The 6,043-nt window shown below is 41.9% G+C and overlaps 1 long non-coding RNA gene across 3 annotated transcripts in view; it reads left to right on the top strand.

Moving 5' to 3' along the window:
- Window positions 1-2,233: 2,233 nt before the first annotated feature.
- Window positions 2,234-6,043, top strand: part of LOC143647079 (uncharacterized) — a 100,765-nt gene continuing 96,955 nt past the window's right edge. For 2 of the 3 annotated variants that reach the window (XR_013157821.1, XR_013157822.1), the window contains exons 1-3: window positions 2,234-2,535; window positions 3,450-3,487; window positions 5,589-5,735. This is a non-coding gene — a long non-coding RNA (uncharacterized LOC143647079). The remainder of the gene's footprint in view (window positions 2,536-3,449; window positions 3,488-5,588; window positions 5,736-6,043) is intronic. The other variant, XR_013157823.1, reaches the window with a different exon arrangement.

Below are 6,043 nucleotides of genomic sequence, written 5' to 3'. Positions count from 1 at the left end.
TCCCAGACCAGAGCTATGGACTCTTGGGTAGTTCCTACCAGGGAATTGGCTGAGGAAGAGAAAACTTGGGCTTGGTTTACCAAGCCCAAAACATTACACGTCAGGTAAAAATGAACAGCTGCAGCACTACAATCCCTTTCTGGTGATCCCTGAAGGACGTGGTGAGGGAAAACCATCCTGGTGAGCAGAACTTTGAGCAGTGTACCTGGTTGTTCATTTTGCTTGGAAGGAGAACTGGCCAGATGTGTTTTTGTAAGCTGATTCATGGGTTGTTGCTAATGGTTTGGATGACCAGAGAATTGGAAAGAATATGATTAGAAAATTGGTAATAAAGAAGTCTGGGGAAGAGGTATGTGAATAGTACTTTCTGAGTGTGCTAAAACCATGAAGATATTTGTGTACCATGTGAATGCACACCATAGGGTAACTTCAGCAGAGGAAGGTTTTAATGATCAATTGGATAAGATGGCCCATTCTGTTGATACCACTCAGCATCTTTCCTCAGCAACTCCTGTCTTTGCCAAACGGTCTCATAAACAAAGTGGTCATGGTGTTAGGGATGGAGGCTATGCAAGGCTCAGTGACATAGACTTCCACTAATCAAGGCTGACCTGGCTACAGGCACTGCTGAGAGCCCAATCTGCCCACAGCATAGACCCACATTCAGCTCTCAATATGGCACCATTCCCTAAGGTGATCAGCTGGCTACACAGTGGCAGGTTGATTACATTGGACCACATCTATCATGGAAAGGGTAGTGATTTGTTCTAAATGGAATAAACACATACCCTGGATATGGGTATGCTTTCCCTGCATGCAATGTTTCTGACAAAACTACTTTCCATGGACTTACAGAATACCTTATTCTTCATCATGGTATTCCACACTGCATTGCTTCTGATCAAGTAACCCAATTTACAGCAAATGAAGTGTGGGAATGGGCACATGCTTATGGAATTCTCTGGTTTTACTATGTTCCCCATCATCCAGAAGTATCTGGATTGATACAATGGTGGAATCGTCTTTTGAAAACTGAATTACCATGCCAACTATGTTGCAATGCATTGCAGGGTTGGGGTGATGTTCCCTGGTAGGCTGTGTATGCTCTGAATTAGCATCCATGGTATGGTGCTGTTTCTCCTACAGCCAGGATCCAAGGCTCTAGGAAACAAGGGATGGAAATAGGAGTGACACCACTCACTATTACTCCTGTGATTCACTAGGAATATTTTTGCTTCCTGTCCGTGAGAACTTGAGCTTCCTGTGCCCAGCTCTGCAGGTTTTATTTCTAGAAGGGGGAGTGCTTCAACCAGGAGGAAAAAAACTGGAATCTGAGACTGCCACCTGTGTCATGCTGGGCTACTCATGTCCCTGGATCAACAAGCCAAGAAGGGGATTACCTTATTGGCTTGGGTGTTTGACCCCCACTATCAGGGAAATAGGACTGCAACTACACAATGGGGGTAAAGAAGAGTTTTCCTGGAATATAGGAGATTCCCTAGGGTAACTCTTAGTACTACCATGCCCTGTGATTAAAACCAATAGAAAACTGCAACAACCCAATCCAGGCAGGATAACCAATGGCTTTAAAACTTCAAGAATGAGGGTTTGGGTCACCCCACCAGGCAAAAAACCAAGACCAGCTGAATTGCTTTCTGAGGGTGAGGGGAACAAGGAATGGGTAATGGAAGAAGGTAGTGATAAATATGAACTATGATCATGAGATCAGTTATGAAAATGAGGACTGTAATGCTATCAATATTTCTCCCATGCTTTGTAATTAGTATCTATGTATTTATACATCAATCAAATATGTTTGTTTTGCTCTTTATTTTATCCCCTTTATCTTATGACATAAGCTGGTGTGTTCGTATTATGGTATCTAAGTAGTAAGATATCAAATTATAAGAGTGAATATAGTCTAAGAACTTGTACCCTATTCTGGAGAGATTTATGTATTTTGGGTTGTATGCAGGATAGTTGAGTATTGTTAGGTGAGGAAAAAGGGCATCTGTAATAGTTTTCTATTTAGAGATTAAGTATGTTTAAAATAATGTGTATAGCTGCCACGTTGACAAGGGGTAGACTGTCATGGTCAAGTTCATGTGTCAATTTGGCCAGGTAGTGGTGCCCTGTTGTGTGGTCAGGCAAGTGATGGCCTGACTGTTGTTATGGCATTTCCTGGACTTAAATTATGACATCATTAGTGGTATCCACATCTGATTGCCTTTGCAGTGAGCTAAGGGGAGTGTGTTCTGCAATGAATGATGCTTAATGTAATCACTAGAAGGCCCTTAAGGAGGATTTAGAAGAGACAATCACTCTTCCTGCTTCAGCCAGCCAGACTCTTCTGAAAGAGTTCACTGAGGACCTTCATTGGAGCTACCAACTCATGGCATGCCCTATAGATCTTGAATTCTTACATCCCCATGTTTGCCCAGTCAGCCTCTCCTGAGAGTTCACTGAGGACATTCAATGGAGCTGCCAACTCATGACCTGCCCTGAAGACCCTGGACTCTACACCCCCATAGTTATGTAAGAGACTTTTATAAATTTTACATTTACAGGTATCTTCTGCTGATTCTGTTTCTCTAGAGAACCCTAGCTAATACAACTAGGTACCGGGAGTGCCTCTCAAGAAACAGAACCTTAAAAATGGGTTTTTATGATTGGTTTTCTACTCTAACTAGATTCAAAGGCACTAATGATCCTATTTCCTGTAATAAGAACAACACTGCTAATCCATAGAGTGAGCTGTAAAAAAAGATAGTAAAAATAATTACCATTTTATTCTGCTAAATATTTGCTTATATGAAGCCAGGCTCTGGGTGATAATGATTTTGACACCTTTTACAGAGTTTGTGGAATTAAGAGGTACAGAGATGTTGGCCGGTTGTTGTTAGATATGCTGTATACACTGATGAGGGAAAGGGATGAGCGAGGGAAAGGGATGAGCTGAAGGCTTCAAATGAGAAACTTGTGCACCAAATGACAGATGTAAAAGTCCCTGTGAGTGCCCTGAAGGAAAATCTTATTTCCTGTAGCTACATACTTGAGGTCTCTAAAAATCAAACTCAGAGTCTCACTGTTAGTGTAACAACTTTACAACATAAACTGAAACTCAGCCTTGCATGGTATCTGCTGTTAAACTGAGGGCATTGATTGGAAAGGAGTGGGACCCTGAAAAATGGGATGGTGATATATATATTCATAATGATGGCTGTGGAGAAGTTAAAATCCTAGATCATGCTGAGTATTTTTAGATAACCCTGTAATAGACAGCCCTGAGGAGTTGGCCACCCAACCTCCATCTGAAGGGATTAATCCTGGATTGACTAATCTAGTTCCACCAGATGAAACTGCACATGAATGCTCTGAAGCAATTGACTTGGAAAAGATATTTCTAATTCTTTTCATGACCCACAACTGTCACCCCTCATTTCTTCCAGATGCATAACAAGACTAAAGTCACAACAGGCCCCAAAAGGTGAGGTACAAAGTGCCACCCATGAGGAGGTTCACTATACTTCAAAAGAACTGCAGGAATTTTACAATTTATATAGACAGAAATCAGGGGAATATGTGTGGTGATGGATTTTAAGGGTATGGGATAAGGGTGGGAGGAATATAAAAGCTGGATATGGCTAAGTTTATGGACATGGGCCCATTAAGCAGAGATTCTGCATTGAATGTTATAGCTCAAGAGGTTAGAAAAGGCATTAACAGTTTGTTTGGTTGGCTGAAACATGGATCAAAAAGTGGCTGACATTACCTGAGGTTGAAATGCCAGAACTTCCCTTATAATATTGATGAGGGGATCCCATGGCTTAGAGAGATTGGAATGTTAGAGTGGATTTATCAGAGAAAGTCTGCTCATACACCCCAGGAATATGCAGAGAATGCACCTTTTACCAGACTGTGGAAATAAATTTGTGAGACTAGCTCCAACATCCCTGAAGAGCTCTGTAGTTGCCCTTCTCTGTAGGTCAGATATTACTGTGGGAACTGCTGTCACTGAGCTGGAATCCTTAAACCCAATGCAGATGATCAGATCCTGAGTTGGCAGAAGCCAGGTGGCAGAACTTAATTATCAAAGACAAGGTGGATGTGGCTATCATAATGGATAGGAGACTCAAAGCAGTGGCAAAATAATCTGACTCATAGAGACTTGTGGTATTGGCTAGGGGTACCTAGAAGTACAGTAAATGGGCAGTCTACTAAATTTTAGTTTGAGCTTGTTCTAACTGCTAGCTGGCGGAATGCAATGTAACAGAAACAAATGGCTTTTTTAAAGGGGAATTTAATAAGTTGCAAGTTTACAGTTCCAAGGATGCAAAAATGGCCCAATTAAAGCAAGGACATAGAAATGTTAGATCTAAGACATCCAGGGAAAGATAGCTTGGTTCAAGAAGTCTGATAAAAGTTCAGGGTTTCTCTCTCATCTGGAAAGGCACATGGTGAACCTGGCAATGTCTATAGTGTGCTCTCCAGGCTTCTTGTTTCATTAAGCTCCCCTTCATGGGTGTTTTCCTTTTTCATGTTCAGAGGTCACTGGCTGGTGAACTCTGCGGTTCCCATCATTCTGTCATCATTCTCTGCTCTTTCAGAATCTCAAACCTTTTCCAAAATGCTTCCTCTTTTAAAGGATTCCAGTAATAGAATCAAGACCCACCTGGAAATAGGTAGACATATCTCCCTCTAATGAAAGGTTAATACTCACAATTGGGTGAGTCACATCTCTGTGAAGACAACCTAACAAGTTTCCAACATACATTATTAAATAAGGATTAAAAGAAATGGTTGTTCCCACAAGACTGATTAGGATTTAAACATGGCTTTTCTAGGGTACATAAATCCTTTCAAACTGGCATAGAGCTTTATAAGAAGAGTCCTTTGCTAAGGGAACAGAAGTCTAACTTGAATTAAAAAAACAGACAGTCACAGTCCCTTAACTTCCAGACTTGAAACAGTTTACAGACAAAGAGCCCCTTGGATAAGGGGGAGGCTGGGTCCCTTGGGGGAGGTTGTTGTTACACTGCTGCAAATTTATAGTGTTACTATTCCTCCAAACCTTCCCCCAAGGAGACCTGCAGCCTTTTACCAGGATAATTGTGCATTGGGAAAAAGGAAATAATTAGATATTTAGGGGATTATTAGACACTGCTTGAGAAGTGACATTAATTCCAGGGGACCCAAAACATCATTCCAGGCCACCATTCAGAGTGGGGGCTTCTGAAGGTCAGGTGATTGATGGCGTTTTAGCTCAGGTCCATCTCACAGGGGGTTCAGTGGGTCCCTGGACCCATTCTGCAGGTATTTCCCCAGATTCAGAATGCATAATTGGAATAGACTTACTGAGCAACTGGCAGAATCCCCACATTGGGTGTCTGACTCATGGAGTGACTCATGGTAGGGAAGGGCAAATGGAAGCCTCTAGAACTGCTCCTTTTAGCAAAATAGTAAATCAGAAGCAATACTAGATTCCTGGAGGGACTACAGAGATGAATGCCACTCTTACAGACTTGAAGGATGCAGGAGTGGTGATTTCTACCACATTCCCATTCAACTCTCCTATTTGGCCTATGCAGAAAACAGATGGGTCTTGGAGGACCACAGTGGATTATCATAAACTCCAGCAGGTGGTGACTCCAATTGCAGCTTCTGTTCTGGATATGGTATCATTGCTTGAGCAAATCAGTACATCAATTGGTACCTGGTATGCAGCTATTGATTAGGTAAATGCTTTTCTCTCACAGTTGTTAGTAAGAACCAACAGAAATAGTTTGCTTTCAGTTGGTAAGGTCAGCAATACATTTTCACTTTCCTACCTCAGGAATATATCAACTCTCCACCAAATTATCATAATTCATTACAGCTCCCATCCTGAGGTCTGCTGTACAGATCATGGACTCTTACATCCCCATGGTTGCCTAGCCAGCGTCTCCTGAGAGTTCTTTGAGGACCTTCATTGGGCCTGCCAGCTCATGGTCTGCCCAACAGACTTTGGATGTTATATCCCCATGGTTACATGAGACATTTTTAT

This window comes from Tamandua tetradactyla, chromosome 9 (assembly GCF_023851605.1).
Source record: "Tamandua tetradactyla isolate mTamTet1 chromosome 9, mTamTet1.pri, whole genome shotgun sequence".
NCBI lineage: Eukaryota > Metazoa > Chordata > Mammalia > Pilosa > Myrmecophagidae > Tamandua > Tamandua tetradactyla.
The sequence above is the reverse complement of the archived record's forward strand: the minus strand, read 5'-3'. Positions and strand labels throughout refer to the sequence as shown.